The sequence below is a fragment of the Crocodylus siamensis genome, chromosome 8, assembly GCF_052110815.1.
Source record: "Crocodylus siamensis isolate JL-2025a chromosome 8, ASM5211081v1, whole genome shotgun sequence".
In the NCBI taxonomy this organism is placed as follows: domain Eukaryota; kingdom Metazoa; phylum Chordata; order Crocodylia; family Crocodylidae; genus Crocodylus; species Crocodylus siamensis.
This window is the reverse complement of record NC_143402.1, coordinates 43,053,081-43,072,328: the sequence shown is the minus strand read 5'-3', so window position 1 is coordinate 43,072,328 and position 19,248 is coordinate 43,053,081. Positions and strand designations below refer to the sequence as shown.

The window sequence follows — 19,248 nt, the reverse complement described above, 5'->3', positions numbered from 1 at the left end:
CTGGCCGGGAGCAGCATGCAGAGGCTGGGGCCAGTATGCGGTGGCTCTCTTGCTCCAGCCTGCCTCCCTGCACCATGGCTGCTCCAGCCCTGCCCCTGGCAGCAACATCCAGTGCCCTGTTGGCCATGGTGCTGGCTCTGCTGGCCCCAGTGGGCCCCCGCCACAGAGGCCCCAGGTGAGCTACACACCCACCAGCGGGAACCAGGGCAGTGAGTGCAAGAGGCACGGGCTGACCACCTCCTCCTGCACTCCCCACTGTAGCCTTCCTGGACAGCCACCCATGGATCCCACCCCCACCCCACTGCCCACCCCCAGCACCATGCTCACTGCAGACAGTTCTCAGGAAAACACTTTATTGATTTCACAGCAAACAGACCCCTGCTCCACTCTCCCTCCCCAACACCAGAGCCAATCCCTCCTCCCTCCCCAACACCAGAGCCCCTCCGCCACCCACCCCACCCACTAACAATAAAACACCCTCTTCCCTGCAAACTATATAGAAAGTGGCCTATGTGTATGCCTTCCTGGGAAGGGTGGCTGTAGGGTGAGGGCACCTAGTAGGTAGGGCCTGGGGACAGGTGGCCAGCACCCCAGCCTCTGACTGTTCCCTCACAGATACACACACTGTAAGCAAGGCTGGCGGATGGGGGGCTCATCCAGAAGCAATGGCAGCTGCTGGTCCCCCTGGTGTGGGTAGCCAGCAGCCTGTGTCCAGGGCCAGCAGGGCTGGCATGAGTTCCTGGCCCCACTACAGGCAGCTTGGAAGAGAAAGTGTATTTCCAGGGAAGGAAGAGAAATAGTCCAACAGAGGACAGAGAGTAGGGCAGGGGCAGGCTATTATTTTGGCTGGAGGACTGCTTAACAACTCTTGGTGAGCTGTTGAGGGCTGCAAGGGTAGCCCTGCCCCCTGATTGTCATCTTGGGACTAGAAATCCTATCCCTAACCAGAAGTCCCTCCCCTTGCCCCTAGAAGTACTCCTTTTGGGAGTGGGAGTTGCCATCTTGGAACCAGAAAAAAAACAACAAATTATATACAAAAAATCAAACGTCTACTATAACATATTTTAATTTTTTTTTCAAAAATATTTTTGTCTTGATTTTACATGTGTTTGCTTAATGTCTATAGAGGTGATTGCATAATAACTTAAAATAAACTCTTACTCTTGTATATTGTGTGGGGGTAGTTGGGGGGTGGATTTCTGGGGGGTTTATGAAGGGATGTGCAGTTCGTGGGGTGGGTGGGGGTAAGGTCAATGGGGCAGTGTGTGTGGGATATGTGAGGGAGTGGGTATGGCAGAGCCACTTTAAGGGCAGAAGGCAGCAGCCAGCAGGTGCCTGATTAGGGCAGCCATTTTAGATTCAGGGCTGCCCATATAAACAGGGCATGTTGCTGCCTCCCACTTTATTAACATCAATTAATTAATTAATGACAAGGTGTGGTGGGCAATAAGGCAGGCAGTTAACCCAGAAAGAGGTGGGTGGGCCACAGGGAAATTGGCCCCGAGAAGGCCCCCTGTTACGGTGGGTGTAGGGTTTGTGGGTGGGTGTGAGACCCTTGCCACATGCCCACCCATCCAACAGCCCCCACCCCCTCCATGGTACACAGCCTTTGCCACCGGTAGCAGCAGCAGATGGTGAGCCTTCGGGGAGCTCATGGCCCATAACAGGCAGAGCTCAGTACGATGTTGAGCTGGGCTGCACAATGGGATGCTCTGAGAAGTGGGTAGGGTTTCATGCCAGCATTTCCCCGTGGAACTGTTAAGCTAGGTGAATCCAGGGGAGCAGGCTTGTGAATTTAGGACTCATGGTTCATGCTGAGTGACAGCTCTCAGGAACAAGACCCTTCTTGTATCCACAGAATGAGGTATCAGGACTTGGCTACCCAGTTGGCAGGAGGGTAGCTGAGGGAACAAGGTGTCCACAGTGATTTTCTTCCATTTGCTAACTCTGCATTTGCCTCAGAACATCACCTGTGGCCCACTGCCCATTGAATGATGTCTATTCACACACTGTTCTGCCCCTAGGGAAAGGGGACTTAAATGCAGGTGGGACAGCTGTGAAACCAGGATCTCCTATTTCATCACAGTTTCCTGGTACATCCCCATTACTTTCCTGCATGACAGAGAACTTCCTCCTGAAGCCATTCAGTAAAGGAGAGACACTTGCTTACCTAGGACTTCTTCATTCTTTGCAGACACTTTCTCTTGAAGCCCCTTTAAACTGAGTGCAACTCCTAGGGAAAGCATCATCCCTCACAGGAGCTGTGCCTCCTCTCCAACCATAAAATGGGGCTGGAGAGGATGGAGGCCACAACTGCTGCATTCACACAGCACCCACTGTCTGAGAGAGAACACTAATGGGAAAGAGGTATGTGCTAGGCTTTTCCTAACCGCTGTAGATTGGTCTCATGTGAGATGGCACCCCATGACCTCCCCAGGCTCAAGCCACATTGCATCTTACCTCAGCTGGTGCTTCTGCTCTTGCTGGCTTATATTCTGGCTTGACATCCCATCTTCTGCTGTGCATCTCCTGGCCTCCCTTCAGAGACACAAATTATACCACAAGGGGCTGTGCTTAGCCAGAGCCTCAAGATCCAGCAGAGAGAGACAGCATTGACTAGTGAGAAGGCTCTGACTTGGCAGCCCCCTGCCTGACTCCTGCTGTGGCATTTAATTTAATGTGGCACCTGCATGGCAGGCAGCTCAGGGGTGCTACTTGCTGTCCCTGGGTTCCAGATTGGAGTCCCAGCTGAAAGGCCTTGGATTCAGCCCCATGCATGCTGCTGTTGGCTGGGAGAGGGATCACAAAGTATTTTGAGTCTGTGTTAATTATCCAGTGCTTTGGAGCTGGATTGTGCTGGTGTTATTCTTGTTAATCACCAGTTCATGGCCCTGAGCACCATAGCATAAAATTGAATTGAACCCAGCCCAGATCTGAAAGCAGTAGCCGGAGCCCTCTCCCCTGGCTGGCACATGGTGCTAAGCAGGAGATTGCACACTTTTAGAGCAGGAGAAGCTCTTTAGATCCCATGGCTGTAGAAAGGGCTGAGCCAGGGCAAGAGTGAGGGGAGAGGACACAGGTAAGGTTGCAAAGAGAACCTGTCCCTTCACTAACCTGTTGTCATCCTCATCAACTCCAGCCTCTTTGGCAGAATATCATCTCTGTCTCTTGCCAAACTCTGCTTTCGGACAATTTGGTTACCATGGTCACTGCAAAGGGCAGGCACCCCTGGCTCCATCTGCTTCAGGTAACCCTGAGTTTTAACCTAAGCTGGATACATTCCTGAGGGAGGGGCAAACCTGCTCCCTCTGCCTATGTGACTGGCCACACATACCTGGGTGGGGGGCTTAAACTCCCTATTGTTCTAAGCAATACCAACATGACTGGGAGGGGGCTAAAGACCCTGCTGGTCTACTTGGCAACCAGTGATGAATTTCAAATTGGTTGGCTGGCAGCCAGCAGTTGCTGACCTTCATTGGATCAGGTAAATGATGTCATAAGGGCTAAATAAGTGAAGGACTGCCCAGAAGGAGGGGCTGGAGCCATGATGAAAACTCACAGAGAAGCTAGACCATCTGAAACTCTCTCTCTCTCGAAACTCATGAACAATGAACTGCCTGCCTCCAGAGGAGATCTCTACCTTCCTCTGGATGATACTCAGGAGTAAGCTACCTGAGATCTAACTAGATATATAGCTTGCAGTAACTCAGATGAGTGATAAAAGGCTACCATGCCATTGTTTTCTCTAAGGTATTTCTCTGATATTGCTCTACCCTGTACCTTATTCCAAACCTACTCCTTGTAACCAGTAAAGTTCTCCTTTGTACCTAGTGTGGGAGACATATTGGGAGAGGGTCTAGATTATGCCTTGGGGTCCCCTTGGTTTGGCTGACTAAGGTAGGCCACTATTTGTGCTTCAGACTGAGGGAAGCACCTCAAGTTCTTGCAGTAGGTCAAGTACCCTCAAGGACTACTAGGCCTGTGTTTCCCAGAGGGCGCAGGTCCAAGGTCAGTCCAAACTCTGGGTGGTGGCAACACTACCCCCAGACTTGCGGATGTGCTCCAGGAAGGGGGTTGGTTGGCCGTGAGGTGCCCCCAGGGAGGCACTCAGAGCCTGGAAGGTGGTCAGGCACAGTGAAGTGGGTGGCTTATTGTAGGAGCACTCCCAACTGACCCGTCACATGTGGTGGTTGGGGTGGGAGCTGACAACCTGCCGTCCTGAAGGCATAATTTGGGGAAGGGAATACAGTCACTGAAAACCCCTGGACAAACAATCTCTAGTTTGGTATTGAGTCAAGTGGACAGTATAGATAGTTAGAATGGCTGACGAGGATGACCACCTGACCATGGACCAATTGGTGAAGAAGCTGAAGGAGGTAGGCATCCAAAGAAAAAGAGGGCAAAAGAGACAGGACCTGATTTGAAGTCCTGCTGGACTACGAGCAAACCAGGGAAGTGCCCACCCTGGTTCCAAGTGGGAGTGGAGATGATGGAACTGCTCCTTTTGATGAGCCACAGGCATGAGAAATGCCCAAGGAATGACTCCCTTCTCTACCCAAAGGGTTGAACTTCCAGAGATACAGGCTGGAGCTGGAAGCTAAAGAAGCCCAGTGCAGGCATGAGGCACATAAGCTTGAGCTATAGTTGTGTAAGATGGAGGTGGTGGAGAGGAAAGCACAACATGAGGAGACTCAGTGCCAGCATGAAGCCAAAGAGGCCAGACTCAAGCATGAACATGATCTCGCAATGCTCCAGATGCAGTCAAATGTTGGAGCTGCAGGCACTCAGCTGGCACCAGCTGCATCCCCCCAGACTGAACACCCCAGTCTTCCTTCACTACAAAGATGCCTTACTGGACTTGGTATTGGCAACAGGGGATGACGTGGTAGGGGACCTGCAGATCAGTGGTCACCTGGGGGACGGTGACCACCAAATAATAGAATTCATCATAAGGCATAGAGTGGGTAAGGTAACTAGTAGGGTAGAAGTGCTAGACTTTAGGAAGGCTGACTTCAGCGAACTCAGGTGTTTAGTCAATGACGCACTGCAGAGTAAGAGATTTGGCGAGATGAGAGCACAGGAAGGGTGGCTGTGCTTTAAGGAAACTATCCTTCAGGCACAGAGGGAGACGATTCCAATACGGGGCAAAAGGGGGAAAGGGGCCAAGCGGCTTCCTTGGCTGACCAGAGAAATCCAGAGCAGCCTAAGGGCAAAAAGCGGGGCATATAAGCAGTGGAAACAGGGAGAGATTACTAAAGATGAGAATACCTCCTCAGCTCGCAGTTGTAGGGAGGCAGTTAGAAAGGCCAAAGCTACCATGGAGCTGAGGATGGCATCCCAAGTTAAGGATAACAAAAAATTGTTTTTTAGATATATAGGGAGTAAAAGGAAGGCCCAGGGTGGAATAGGACCACTACTGAATGGGCAAAAGCAATTGGTGACAGACAGGGAGGACAAGGCTGACCTCCTCAATGAGTTCTTTGCATCAGTCTTCCTAAATGAGGGGCAAGACAAGTCTCACAATAGGATTTTAGAGAGGCAGCAGCTGGGTGCCAGACTACCAAGCGTTGACCCTGAGATGTTGCAGAGTCACTTGGAAGGACTGGATGTGTTTAAGTTGGCAGGCCCAGATAAGCTCCATCCAAGGGTACTGAAGGCACTGGCCGATATCATTGTACAGCCACTGGCAAGAATATCTGAGCACTCGTGGCGCATGGGACAGGTCCCAGAGGACTGGAAAAGGGCCAACGTGGTCTCTATTTTCAAGAAGGGGAGGAAGGAGGATTCAGGCAACTATAGGCCAGTCAGTCTCACCTCCATCCCTGGCAAAGTCTTTGAAAAGATTATTAAGGCTCATATATGTGAGAGCCCAGCAGGAAAAATTATGCTGAGGGGAAACCAGCACGGGTTCGTAGCAGGTAGATCATGCCTGACTAATCTAGTCTCCTTTTATGACCAGGTTACAAAACACCTCGACACAGGAGTAGGGGCTGATATCATTTACTTAGTCTTCAGGAAGGCCTTTGATATGGTATCCCACCCATACTGGTGAACAAGTTAAGGGGCTGTAACTTGGATGATTACGCAGTCCGGTGGGTGGCAAATTGGCTAGAGAGTTGTACCCAGAGAGTGGTGGTGGACGGGTCGGTATCAACTTGGAAGGGTGTGGGCAGTGGGGTCCCTCAGGGCTTGGTCCTTGGACCGATACTTTTCAATGTCTTCATCAGTGACTTGGACGAGAGAGTGAAGTATACCCTGTCCAAGTTTGTGGATGATACAAAACTGTGGGGAGAAGTGGACACACTGGATGGCAGGGAACAACTACAGGCAGACCTGGACAGGTTGGACAAATGGGCAGAAAACAATAGAATGCAGTTTAATAAGGAGAAATGCAAAGTGCTGCACCTAGGGAGGACAAATGTCCAGCACACCTACTGTCTAGGAAATGACCTGCTTGGTAGCACAGAAGTGGAAAGGGATCTCGGAGTCCTAGTGGACTCCAAGATGAACATGAGTCGTCAGTGTGACGAACGTCATCAGCAAAGCTAACTGCACTTTATCATGCATCAGCAGATGCATGGCAAACAGAACCAAGGAGGTGATATTTCCCCTCTATCGGGTGTTGGTCAGACCGCAGTTGGAGTACTGCGTGCAGTTTTGGGTGCCACACTTCAAGAGGGATGTGGATAACCTGGAGAGGGTCCAGAGAAGGGCCACTCATATGGTTAAGGGCTTGCAGGCCAAGCCCTATGAGGAGAGACTAGGGCACCTGGACCTCTTCCGCCTCCGCAAGAGAAGGTTGAGAAGTGACCTTGTGGCTGCCTATAAATTCATCATGAGGGCGCAGAAGGGAATTGGTGAGGCTCTACTCACCAAGGCACCCCTGGGGGTCACAAGAAATAATGGCCATAAGCTAGCAGAGAGCAGACTTAGACCGGACGTTAGGAAGAACTTCACAGTTAGAGTGGCCAAGGTCTGGAATGGGCTCCCAAGGGAGGTGGTGCTCTCCCCTACCCTGGGGGTTTTCAAGAGGAGGTTGGATGGGCATCGGGCTAAGGTCATCTGAACCTAGCACTCTTTCCTGCCTATGCAGGGGGTTGGACTTGATGATCTATTGAGGTCCCTTCCGACACTAACATCTAACATTTATGAATCTATGGAGATGATCCCAAAGTGTTCCTGAGTAACTTCGAAAAGTAAGCACACTGATGGAAGCTGGGGAAGGATGAATTCATGAGATATAGCTGTGCAGGTAACGAGCAACCTGTCCGTTGTCTTGAAAATCCTGCCTACTGAGTCCACAGATGACTGATGCCTTTAAAACTGCTGTGCAATTAAGGTTCAGATTAGGACCGGATTATTTCTGGAAAAAATTCTGGAATGCCATCCCACAATTGGGGAAGTCAATAGTTGAGTTTGCGGCCCAGGTATAGGATTCACTCCTTAAATGAGCAGATGGAGCCACAGCTGATACCAAAGCAAAGGCAATGGGACCAATTTTATCACTGCTGTCCAAGGGAGATTAAAACCCTAGTTAAAGACAGGGCCTCCAAAACTATCCAAGAGGTTGCTGAAATTGCAGAACAGCTGTTGCTAAATCATGAGAGGCTGTACAAAAGGCCTCCCTTCTTTGGAAAGGAACAGCAAGGGTTCCAAAAGTGGGGGGAGGGAGGGCCAGACCCAAAATGGGAAAGGGGGCCACCTCCTGCAGAGTGCAAGGTGGCTCCAGATTTGGACAAACCACCCAATTCAGAAAAGAGGGGTTGCTATAACCACGGGGAGCCAGGCCACATCAGGCCCAACTGCCCAAAGCTAAGCAACAAACCCAAGCCAGTCAGCTATGCAACAGCTGTAAGCAGTGAGGAGGGAGACCCAAGCCACTCAGAGGAGTGTACCTGTTGCTACAGGATAACAAACCCATAGGAGGTGACGGCCACCCACTGAACTGAGATAATGGTAAAAGGGAGAAGCCTTGTTGGGGACCTGGACACAGGGGCCAGTGTGTCATTAATCAATGCCAACCTCATTTCACCCGCGGATATAGTCCTGGGTGGACCCTTACCATACAACGGGTGGGGCCCCTGTCTTTTGAGGTACTGGTAACCTCTCTCCCCACTGAGTGGAGAGGCTGCGGGATAGAACTAGGAGTGCTGGAAGCATATTGGTGGGATGGGATATTATGGAGCTTGAATACCTGCAAAGTGTGGGGGGCCAATTTGTAGAGCCCTACCGTGTTAATGTGGTGACTCATCAACAGCAGAAAGGCTAAGGTGGGAGAAGTGGAAACCTCCCAGGGCCTGGTCACCAAATTGGCTGCAGAGGCAAAGGAGGGAAAGGGAGAGACTCCCTCTGACTGCAACTAGTCACTGAGGAAACTGGCAACCCCGAGGCTGGGTTAAGTGACAGCTCCAGGGAGGAGTCCAATCAGTCAGTGGTGGAGGAAACTGAGACTCTTGGGGAGAAGTTGGAGGACAGCCCTGAGAGTGAAGGTGCACTCCTTATGGGACACCAGAGCTCCCCATGATTGCTTAGCTGGGCAAGGGGAGTTCAAGCAGGAGGTTCTAGAGGACCCCAGCTTGGAAGACGTCTGGCAGGTGGCTCAGGAGCCAGAAAGAGAGTTCACCCCAGATAAGAGGGAACAGGTGGTCTGGGACAAGGGACTCCTGTATCGGTTGTGGGTACCAAAGAACCATGGCGAGACGTGCGAACCCCATCGCCAGTTTGTAGTACCTCTTAAGTTCAGGCAACAGTTGCTCATGGCTCAGGATTTCCCTTGTGCTGGTCATAGGGGCAGGGATCAGACATGCCAGTAGCTGCAGATGAACTTTTATTGGCCAAGAATTGCCCAGAATGTGACAGACTACTGCAGATCTTGTGAGATGTGTTAGTGCACAGACAAAAGTGGGGACAAGAGAGAGGCTCCCCTATAGCCTCTCCCTATCATTGATCAACCCTTCCAAAGAGTGGGTATAGACATTGCGAGCCCACTGAGGCATAAGACTCATAGAGGGAAGAAATTCATCCTGACTCCAGTGAATTTCACAACTCGGTATCTGGAGGCAGTTGCCTTGGCCTCCAACTGAGGCACCTGTAGTTGCTGAAGCCCTGACCAAGATCTTCTTTCAACTGGGTTTCCTCTCTTAGATCCTGACTGACGGGGTGGAACTTCCTGGCTGAGCTGATGAAGTGCCTGTGGGAGTGCTGTGGGGTGAAATACCTTAAGACCACAGCCTACCACCCTCAGACAAATAGGCTTGTAGAAAGGTTCAATGGGACCTTGAAAGGCATGCTAAAGGCCTGTGTGGACTCTAATCCCAATGACTGGGATGAGAAACTTCCACATTTGCTCTCTGCCTACTGGGAGGTACCCAAGGAGACCACTATTTGTGCTTCAGACTGAGAGAAGCACCCTAAGTTCTTGCAGTGGGTCAAGTACCCTCAAGGACTACTAGGCCTGTGTTTCAAGATCAGGGCGCAAGTCCAAGATCAGTCCAAGGTTATTCTGTAATACTTTTCTATCCCTTCTTGCTACTGCACACCAGGACTCTCCTGGCCAAGGCACTAAAGGTCCCAGTGCTACCTTGCTGCCAGATGATTAACCCTTCATAGCGGCATGCTAGTGCTGCTGGTGGGGCAGCAGCTCTGGGCTTTAGTGCAGCAAACTTCTCCACATGTCACATGGCAAGGGGCACTGCCAGGGTTAGTGAATGAAAAATGGCCTAGGCCTCTGCTCAGGGCATGACAGGTTCCTGGGACATGGTCCAAAGGCAAAGCAGGACATGAGGATGTGGGACATCAACCCCTCTGCTCTAGTGCCCATTGACCTACCCAGGGTGCTTCTGTGTGCATGTGAGGTCACCTTCCTACAGTCTTTCTTAACCCAGGCCCATCTGCTGAGGCTGACGAAGCCAGTTTTCCCTGTAGTCTTTAAAGAAACAGAAGTTGTTAGTGATACCCAGGTCATTTCACACATTCCCACCCTTCACCTTTGTGGCCAGGATAGAGCCTTCACTCATCTCTGCCTTCGCGGACAGAACTGCTGATGCTGCCTCCTCATTGCTCTGGGAAAAAGATGGGATTGTGTCCCCAGACCTGGGTACAATACTCTTCATAAAGATTGCTTCAGGCCCATCCCCACTCTACTGCATGAGGCTGTTTGTGAAGTCCCTCCACATGCGTTTGTCTGATATACATCCCAGCTCCTGCGAGCAGAGAAGCCCTGTCCCTCCCCACTGCTGAGAGTATAAGCCGCACAACCTCTTGCCCTGCCCTGCCCCTCTCCTGAGATTCAGCAGGAAAGCCCGGGCCTGCGCTTAACACGTCTGTTATACAAACTGGGCTGCTGAAGCCTTCCTGCCCTTCTGGTGCCAAGCAGTAAGCAGCTTCTAAAGAGACCTTAAGAGGTCCCCGGGTATGTGGCTGGGGAGCAGTTGGCAGGTTAGAAGTAGCTCCCTTGCCTCTTCCTACCTTGTTTGGTGGATCCCTGTACAGCACGTCCTCTGCAGGGACAGACAGTTTAGGTCCTTCAGCACCTGTCCCTCTGTCCTGCTTGCTAATCATTGTCCATGGCAAAGCAGGGGCCTATGTTTTCCTCCCCACTCTGCAGTCAAGTGGCTTTGCTGGGGCCATAATGACAGTTGCAGTTGTCAGGTTTCACTGAGCCCCACTGATAGCACAGAGGATGCTCTCATTGGGAAGAGATGACAGGAAGTGACATGCATTTCCATGACATGTGGTATATAACATATGTGGGAGTATAGGCCAGGGCATAACAGTGGAGCGGCCCTATGAGAATGCCTGAATAATTTGCCCCTTTTGTCTCTCTTTCAGATTAGACTGACAGAGTAATCATGTGTACCAAACCCTGCAGCCCCAGGAACGGGCACAGGAAGCTGAAAAGGGAAGTTCCCACTTCTATATATAGAAAATGCTAGGGCTGTGATGTATGAAGAGTAGAAGGAGGTACTGGGACCTACATGCTCTGGAAAGCATCATGATTCATTCCCAAGAGGTGTCAAGCCAAGATACTGGTGGGCCATTCCTTTGCATACTGAGGACAGCTCCCCATCCAGCAGGCAGAGCTGGATTGATGTGTTGATTCCCATCATCCTGGGCTGTGCCTAGAGACACTATGTCAAGAAAAGGAGGACCTAGGTCCTGCAGGGGACTCTCCTGCCCAAGCAATGTTGAGTATGACAGGGCCCCTCAAAGAAGAGCAGCAGCTTCTGATCCATCTAGTTCTAGCAATGCAATGTCACAGGCAAGGGGGCATGATGGTGCAGGTGCAGTTCTATCTAGAGATGCCCCACTATGAGAAGAGCAAGGAGTTATTTCTAGGTGACGCTCATTTGAAGGACAGGCCAGCAATGCTCCTTGGGAAAGACTGGGAAGCTGAAAACTGGCAGTATGGTGTGTCCCTTGCCTGGGGCACTCAGGCATGCACACCCTTGTAGTGGCTCAGAGATGAATTAGGATGAGGCATCATAGATGGTGTGACACTGTCTAGGGGCTGGCATTACTGAGAAATGCTGGCACATATTGGGACATTCCCATTGGGCCTGGAGCTGCAGAGGTTTCGTACTCTGCCCAGCAGGAGTATGAGACCTACCTGCTGCAGAGGTCTCATACTCTCCCAAACCCACTGGTCCTTTTCAAACTTCTCCAAAGGAGATCAGTGATGCTGTCTAGCCTAGCCTCACTGGGGTGACAGCACTGTAGAATCAGAGCTTCTCCAGCCTGGGTCTTGGATTCAGGTTATGATGGGCCACCATTATGCTTTTGCCTGATTCCTAGTGATCATATTTTTAGGAAGGGAAGAGCCTGGATCACTGCTTGCTGCCTACTTTCCCAGCACCCAGAGCAGAGTGGTGCCAGTGCCTGTCCGGCACCCTGACTTGGCCTATCTCTTACTTGAAAGTAGGGAGACCATGCTGGGCATGAACATGGAGAGCAGGAGGTCTGGAGCCCCATCTTGGTATCAGGAGAGATTCTATGGCCCTACATTGGTATCTCCTGAGCTGGACCTGATCTGTCTAATCAGCCCAGAATGTTTTGACAAGACAGGACATGGACAGTTTGGAAAGAGTCCAGCGCAGGGCAACAAAAATGACTAGAGCCCTGGAGATAAGACTTACATGGGAAAAGACTGAAAGAATTTGGGTTATTTAGCCTGCAGAAGAGAAGACTAAGGGGAGATTTGATAACAGTTCTCAAATACCTGAAGGTTGATTATATAGAAAGGGTTTTCTCTGTGGCTGTCGGGGAAGGGACTAGAAGCAACAGCCTCAAGCTTCAGCAGGGGAAATTTAGTTTTGAGATTAGGAAGAACTTTCCGACTCTGAGGCATTGGAACAGGCTTTGGAAGGGGCTTCCTAGGAAAGCTGTGGCATCGGCATCCTTGGAATCTTTCAAAAGCAGACTAGACAGACAGCTGGCTGGATGGCTGAGCTGGGAATAATCCTGAATTGAGCAGAGAGCTGGACTAGATGACCTTATGAGTTCTTTTTCACCCCTACTTTCCTATGATCCTGTGAACTGTGGACAAAAAGACAAGACCTTCAAAGAGTCAAGGCATAGTGGGGCAGTGCTTGGGGACTGATTAACCTCCAGTTGTCGGGGACTGCCATGCAGCATTGCACTGTGAGGCAAGCACAGCAAGTCACTGAGAAATGGTGGCAAGTTCCTGCTCTGACTGTTTGCATCCCACTGTCCTGTGCATTGCTCTAGTAAGAATCACACAAGTGAAAAAACCAATTCATTTGGGAGAGCTCTGTCACCTAGCCCCACAGGGTCCTTGAGCTTGGCTGATGCCAGAGGGGTTGTCTGACAGAGGGGTTGTCAGTGCTGTAGTGCCAATGACACATGCAATGAGACACCAGCTTACTCCACAGATGTTGCTGTGCAGCTGCTATGGGATGATGACTTTGCATAATGGATTTGGGTGGATCAGACCCAGGACCTGGTTCTATCCCCAGGTCCTGTGCCCCAGAGTCACCCAGTTTGGCTCCAGTTGACCTGCCATTTTGCCCAGTGTAACTTTTTGCCTTTTTAATTAAAGTCTGGTGAAACACTCACTTGTGCGATCTCATTTAAAGGGAGAGCTAATTAATTTTATGAGGCTTTAACATGTCTATTTTATTTTTCAATTGATGTCCTGTATGTGGTGCCTGGGAGTTTAGTGCAAAGGGCATCTCTCAGCTTTATGAGGGGTGTCTAGACAAGGAAAGGCTCATAAAAGTCTCTGGCCGTGCTGAGTTATGGAAGCCCTTAGTGTTATTAGCTCACCCCTCTGCCTCCTGTGGCTGCTCTTAGCTCCACATGGGCTCTCTTCCAGCCTGCTGGTATTGACAGCCCATACTGTTCTAGCAGGCCTTGATTTTTGGTCAGGCTGTAGCACCCGAGGAATGCTCACTCTGAGACATGGCCTTCGGCAACAGCAGAGTCTGAGAAGGGCCAGGAATGTGCCAGCTCAGGGCATTTCATGTTGGCTGTTCAGCTGGGTGTTGGCTGGAAAATGTAAATACCTTTCCCTGAAAAGTGGCACCTTTAAAAAATTCAGCTGGAACAATTCCCTTTAGCAAGTACCATATGGAAGGTTTTGGCTTTCTAGCTGCCCCTGGGAAAGTTCTTGTCATTTTCATTTTCCACTTGCAAAAGTAGAAGTAAGGAGACTTATGCCAGCTGACTGCCAGAGAGTCACTCAACCTCTCCAGTTACCCACCTGCCCAGAGCTAAGCCACCCAGCTCTTTTCCCTTTCCAGCAGCCACTGGTGAGGAGGGAAATGGGAACTAATGAGATCTGAGGTGGCTGCAGGATGAGATCCACTGAGACGGCTTAGCCTACTTCCGGTCACCTGGCAGGCTAAGGTCAATTGCTTAATTTCTGCCCTGTGGGCAGAAAGGGCAATTGAGAAGTGCCTTCCAGATGGGTGGTAGGGGAGCCATTACCTGCCCAGGCATCAGAAACCTCCAGGGCAGGGACAGGAAAAGGTTTCACTCAGGGCACAGCCCTTGAAGGGCAAAAAAGGCCTAGGAACAGTGTTTGGTGAGGGGGTGGGGAAGCAGGGAGGTTTCTGGCCTTGGGTTGGCAATTTCTTCACTGGGCACCATGTAGAAGGGTGCTAGTTGACGGATATGCTAGGTGAGGAGGTGCAGGACTGCCTGAATCCCTGTCTGGCACTTGTAGTGCTGTTCCCAGGGTGTCTTGCTGTTTGTGCTGCATGAAGCAAAACAGGCTTCTTCTCATCATTCCCCTCTGGCTGGCTGGGCCCAGCCCATAAGAACTGGGTAGTGCGTGGTCCTGTTCCAGGGACTGGTTCTTGGCAGCTCTAATTGGAGTGGGGACAGTTTCATTCATTCCCCACTAGTAACAATGCCTGAATTCCACATTTGGGGGAGCCATTACTCCAGGGCTGAGTCTCAGTGATAGCTACATGCAGTACTAGGTATTCTCAGGCCCTGCCAGCTGTATGGTGAGCTGCTCTCAGTGCAGTGTTTTTTGAGGACTGCAGCAGTGAGCATCCCACCTGGGCTGGGCACACATTGGGTCTGTCTAATCCTGGTGGTGAGACAGCCAGATCCCAGGAACACTGACATAACAGAAATGGAGACCAGCAATATTAGTCACATCAATCCTGCTGCCCATGCCAGGAAGAAGGCATTAACTGCATCGTGGACTGGGTGTGGTGCTAACAGCCCTGAAGACCAGAGCTACAGAACTACCATGGTCTAAATAAGGGGGGCACCTTCCCCATCAGGCTGCCTCAGGCTGTCCCTGCAGGACTCTCTCACATGCCCTGGCTATGCCAGCCCCTCCTGCAGGACCCCTTCTTCCTAGACTTCATCACCAGGTTGCTGATGAGCCTAAGGTGGGAATTTAGTCTCTGTATACCATGCAGCCTTGGCTAGTGCTGAGCACCAGCAGAAGGGCTGGTCCTGACAGACAGTTCTGTGGCAGGGTCAGAATCCAAGTCATGTCACACTGGCCAGCATTCAGAGACTGGCAACAGCCTTGAATCACGACCAGTGTAGATCAGACTTTCACTGGAGACCCTGAATACCAGCCTTGTTATCTCAGCCTCAACGCTCATTCTGCAGCCTCCAGGACACTCAGTAGTGCTGGGGACCTCCAAGTCCTCTCCTCCACATTCACTAGGCAGTCTCCTCACCACCTGCACTAGCCCGTGTTGGACTGAAACTATCTGTGCTTTATGGGTTCCTAGACCTGAGAGCTTTCTGCCACATTTTATGAAGGGGAAATGCACTCCTTTCGGCTGGGCTTGGGTCCTCTGTCAGGGGAGGGGGATCAGCAGATGCACACTGAATTCCCTGCTTGGTGCCTTGGACTCCTTTGCCCTCAGGTCTGGGAGGGCCTTGTTAATGAGTCCATGGCGCTGCAGTTAAGGGGAAAGAAGGAGAGGACAATTGGCAGTGTCCAGGGGTATGGAGGACAGTGCAGGGACTAGAAACTGAGCCCTATGCCTCCCCAGGACCATCTTAATCTGGTGGCTCAATGGTTCAGATGGGACAAGCTGACTGTCTCTCTTGAGACAAGTGCCATGGTATACAGCAATCCTAGAGCTGGCCCTTAGCCCTCTGCTATCAGTACTTATGGAGAGATCTGGTACTAAATGAATCAGGAAGGCCATGAAACCCTCCTCCACAATAACCTCCTCTGAGAATGGCCCTTCCAGCTCAGGGCTGCAGCTGGCTGGCAGGAGGCAGGGAAGGAAGCTCATCTATTGCAGGCAGTGCTGCTTCTGTTCTAGGCTATACAGAGGTTTTTTTAATCACTTCCAGGCCCCAAACCTCCCTGAAACAGCTCAGCCCCAGCCCATGGAACCATCCTGATGCCGGTTCAAGGCCACTGAGTCTCTTCAGTGTTGCTCTGTGAGGCCCCCCAGCCATGTGCCTGTGCCACCCCCCCACTCCCTACACAATAGTACGGTGAGTGGAGGAGCATCCTGCTGGTGGAGACAGCAAGGCAAACTGATTTCCCTGGGACTGGCAGGTTCCTGTTTTACTGCTGGTTATAAAGGGCTTGGTATTAAACTGTGATTGAAAACATGAATCATCTCTCTAATTAAACAAAGTCGTGCAGAGCCAGGAAATCTCTCTCCTTGTCAGGATCTTTGTTTTTAAAGAGGCATAAATCTCAGGCAAGGCGGGAGATTGACTTTCGGACTCTTCATCACAGCCTGGCAGGATGATTTATCCCCCATGCTCTGGCACCAGAGAAGGAATAATATTAATAATAAATATATATTTATAAGGTGCAGTGAATTGGAGAGTGTCTAAACACTGCAACATGATCAGGATTTTAAATGCCCTGGCCTTCCATTTTCTTTCAGAGGCTTTTCCAACAAAATCCAGTCTTGTCCTCACTGGAAAATTGGGTGACACAAAGGCTTTGCAAAAGGTCAGGTTTATGGTAGGTCCAAAATGGAACCAAAGCCCCTGCCCCAAGCACTAGACAGCACAGACTGAGGCCAGGCATCTGCAGACAACCAAGTCCTAACTGGCATATATCCACTGTCAAGAAGGATGCCTCAGACCTGCCCTGAGGTGCATCTCTGCACAGCCAGGGCTCTTGAGAGAAGGGACATCATAACATAATGGACACCCCCACTCCACATAATCTGTCTCACACAGGATGTGCTGTGGCTATTTGGACTCCCTAATGCAAGAGGAGCAACAGCTCGCTGTTTGTAAGGACCCTGGAGTTTCTTGGGCAGAAGGTACTGGATAAATGGCCTGAGGTACATTTGCTGGGTGGCAGGAAATCAGTACAGGGAGCTTGGCAACACTGAGCTGCTGCATCCAGCTAGAGTAAATGGTACCTGTAAATGGTATTTACAGAGATATATGCGAATATTGCCACCTTCAAGTCACAGGGGAAGGATCCTTGGCACAAGAGCTGTGGCCCACAGCAACTTCCAAATATGCTGATGATGTAAAAGCAAAGGCTCTACAAACCCCTGCTGAAGAATGGCTCCTCTATGCCAGGAACTACCCGCTGCTGCATTAGAGCAGTGGTCTCCAAACTTTTTTGATCGTGCACCCCTATCAGTAAAAAAATTTTTTGAGCACGCACCCCCAATATATGTATATTTATATAAATATAAATAGAGGTTCTAATATTTTCTTCCCGCACCCCAATGGATCGTCTTGTGCACGCCCTGGGGTGCACACACCCCACTTTGGAGACCACTGCATTAGAGTGTTGGGCTTAAGCAATGGTGAGCTAATTGCTGTGCAGCACTGCTGCGTTTGCTAGTGCAGCAGTTGGGCCTCATAGACCCCTGCTACATGTTACATATTATTCAATTAACTGATATCGCAATAAATTTATACCAGTCACATATGCAAAGTAAATGTCACAGGATAAAAATGACTATCCAGCTATAAAAAGAGCCAACCAACTATATAGTGCTTGAAAGTGTGTAACAACTTTATAGCTGATTTTCTAACCAGCTTTAATTTTAACGTGTAGCAGGGCCCATAGTCACAGATTTTGGGACAGATCCTAAATGGTTGGAAAAAAGCAACTCTCCCTGTACTGAGAGCCTGAGACTTTTCCCTTGCAGTGCAACAAACCTGAGCACTGTTTGCAATGGCCATTTCTATTACCAGCCTCTGCTTCTGCTCCCTTACAGCATGGGATCAGTACATCAGCCTAATCTTCCTCCAGCTCAGCCAGTCCAGGGCCTGCCCTTCTGGCATTTGTGTGCTCTGTAAAGCTGTAAGGCAAGGGTGGGCAGAATACGGCTTGCAGGCCAGATTTGGCCCACCAACTGATTGGATCCAGCCCAAGAGTGGGGGCAGAATACGGCTTGCAGGCCAGATTTGGCCCACCAACTGATTGGATCCAGCCCATGAGTGGGGGCCTGCCAATTGAGTGTATCCGGCATGCAGTTGCCCCTGTGGCATTTTGCATGGGGCTGAGTGCTGCCCACGCTCACCAGATAGCACTGGCCCAGGCCCTGGCTCCTGCCAGTATGCATAGCCTCCTGGAGGGGCTCCTGCCATAGCCTCCCAGGTACTGCTCAGTTCCTGCTGCCTCCAGCAGCTCCTCCTGTCCTTGCTGCATTACTCCATGTGGGGACATGTGCTGGGCAGCAGATGCCGAGCCAGGTTTCATAGTTTCATAGATTGGGGTGGGGGTAACCTGCCTCCAGGCAGCTCTTGCCCCAGCTCACAGGGCTCCAACTCTAGCTCCTGGCCAACTTCCACCCACTTGGCCACCCACAGGTAGCTGCTCATCACTGCTCACCCACTCCCCATACATATACACATACATCCACATCCACACATACTCACTCATACAATATACAAGGGTAAGACTTTATTTTGAACTATTATGAAATTGCTATTATGGATGGTACGTGAAATTACATGGTACTCAAAATTATTTTTTGAATTAAAATTAAAATATGCTATAGTATATTTTTGTTTGATTTTTAGTATATGCTTTTTATCTATACATTGTTAAAATTATATCTTTTGAAAGATTTTATGTGTGTGGCCCTCAACAGCTCACCAAAACTAGTTAAATGGCCCATCAGCTGAAATAATTGCCATCCCCTGCTGTAAGTCACCATCATGATTCAGTGCTCTGGGTTGGGGGGGGGTGTTAAGTGGAGTGGCTCTTGGGAGCTGTTCTAATTAAAACACCCATGGTATCTCTCGTATTCAGCATCCCACATTTCAAAATGGCAGAGGGGGTGCTTTCACTAAAATTTGTTCGACGAGCTATAGTTACAGTGCCCCTCCTGCCATTTTGAAATGCAGGGATGCTGAATACATGAGACGCTGAAGGATGCATTCTCATTAGATTAGATTTGAATGTTTTTATTAGAACACTCCAGCAGACTCAGTTAAGTGAGTCTGTTCTGATGCTTTGTGATTAGCATGTGTGGAGCATGTGTAAAAGTGCCCTCTGAGCCCCACTCTTGGAGGTGGAACAGCCTGTGCCATTTCCCTGGTTTTATGTTCAAGGCTGCTGTGTCCAGCAGAGGGTGCCCAGTGCCTCTCTGGAGCTGCTCAGTGTCTTGAAGAACCTAAAAGTTTCATGAAGTCTTATCCTTTTATTCATGTAAATAACAGTCAAAGGCTTCCCACAGAATACCTATTAGGACTCAGAAAATGCACCTGGATCTCAGATCCACTGGCTTTTATTCCAGCATTGACAGACAGAACTGGTGAGAAAAGGGAGAAAATAATTTGGAAAGAATTTATTCAAAAAATGTT

General features: G+C 50.2%; 1 pseudogene; it reads left to right on the top strand.

Annotated features, from left to right (window-relative positions):
- The first annotated feature begins 4,319 nt into the window (after positions 1-4,319).
- Positions 4,320-19,248, top strand: part of LOC149858347 (fibrous sheath-interacting protein 2-like) — a 48,853-nt pseudogene continuing 33,924 nt past the window's right edge.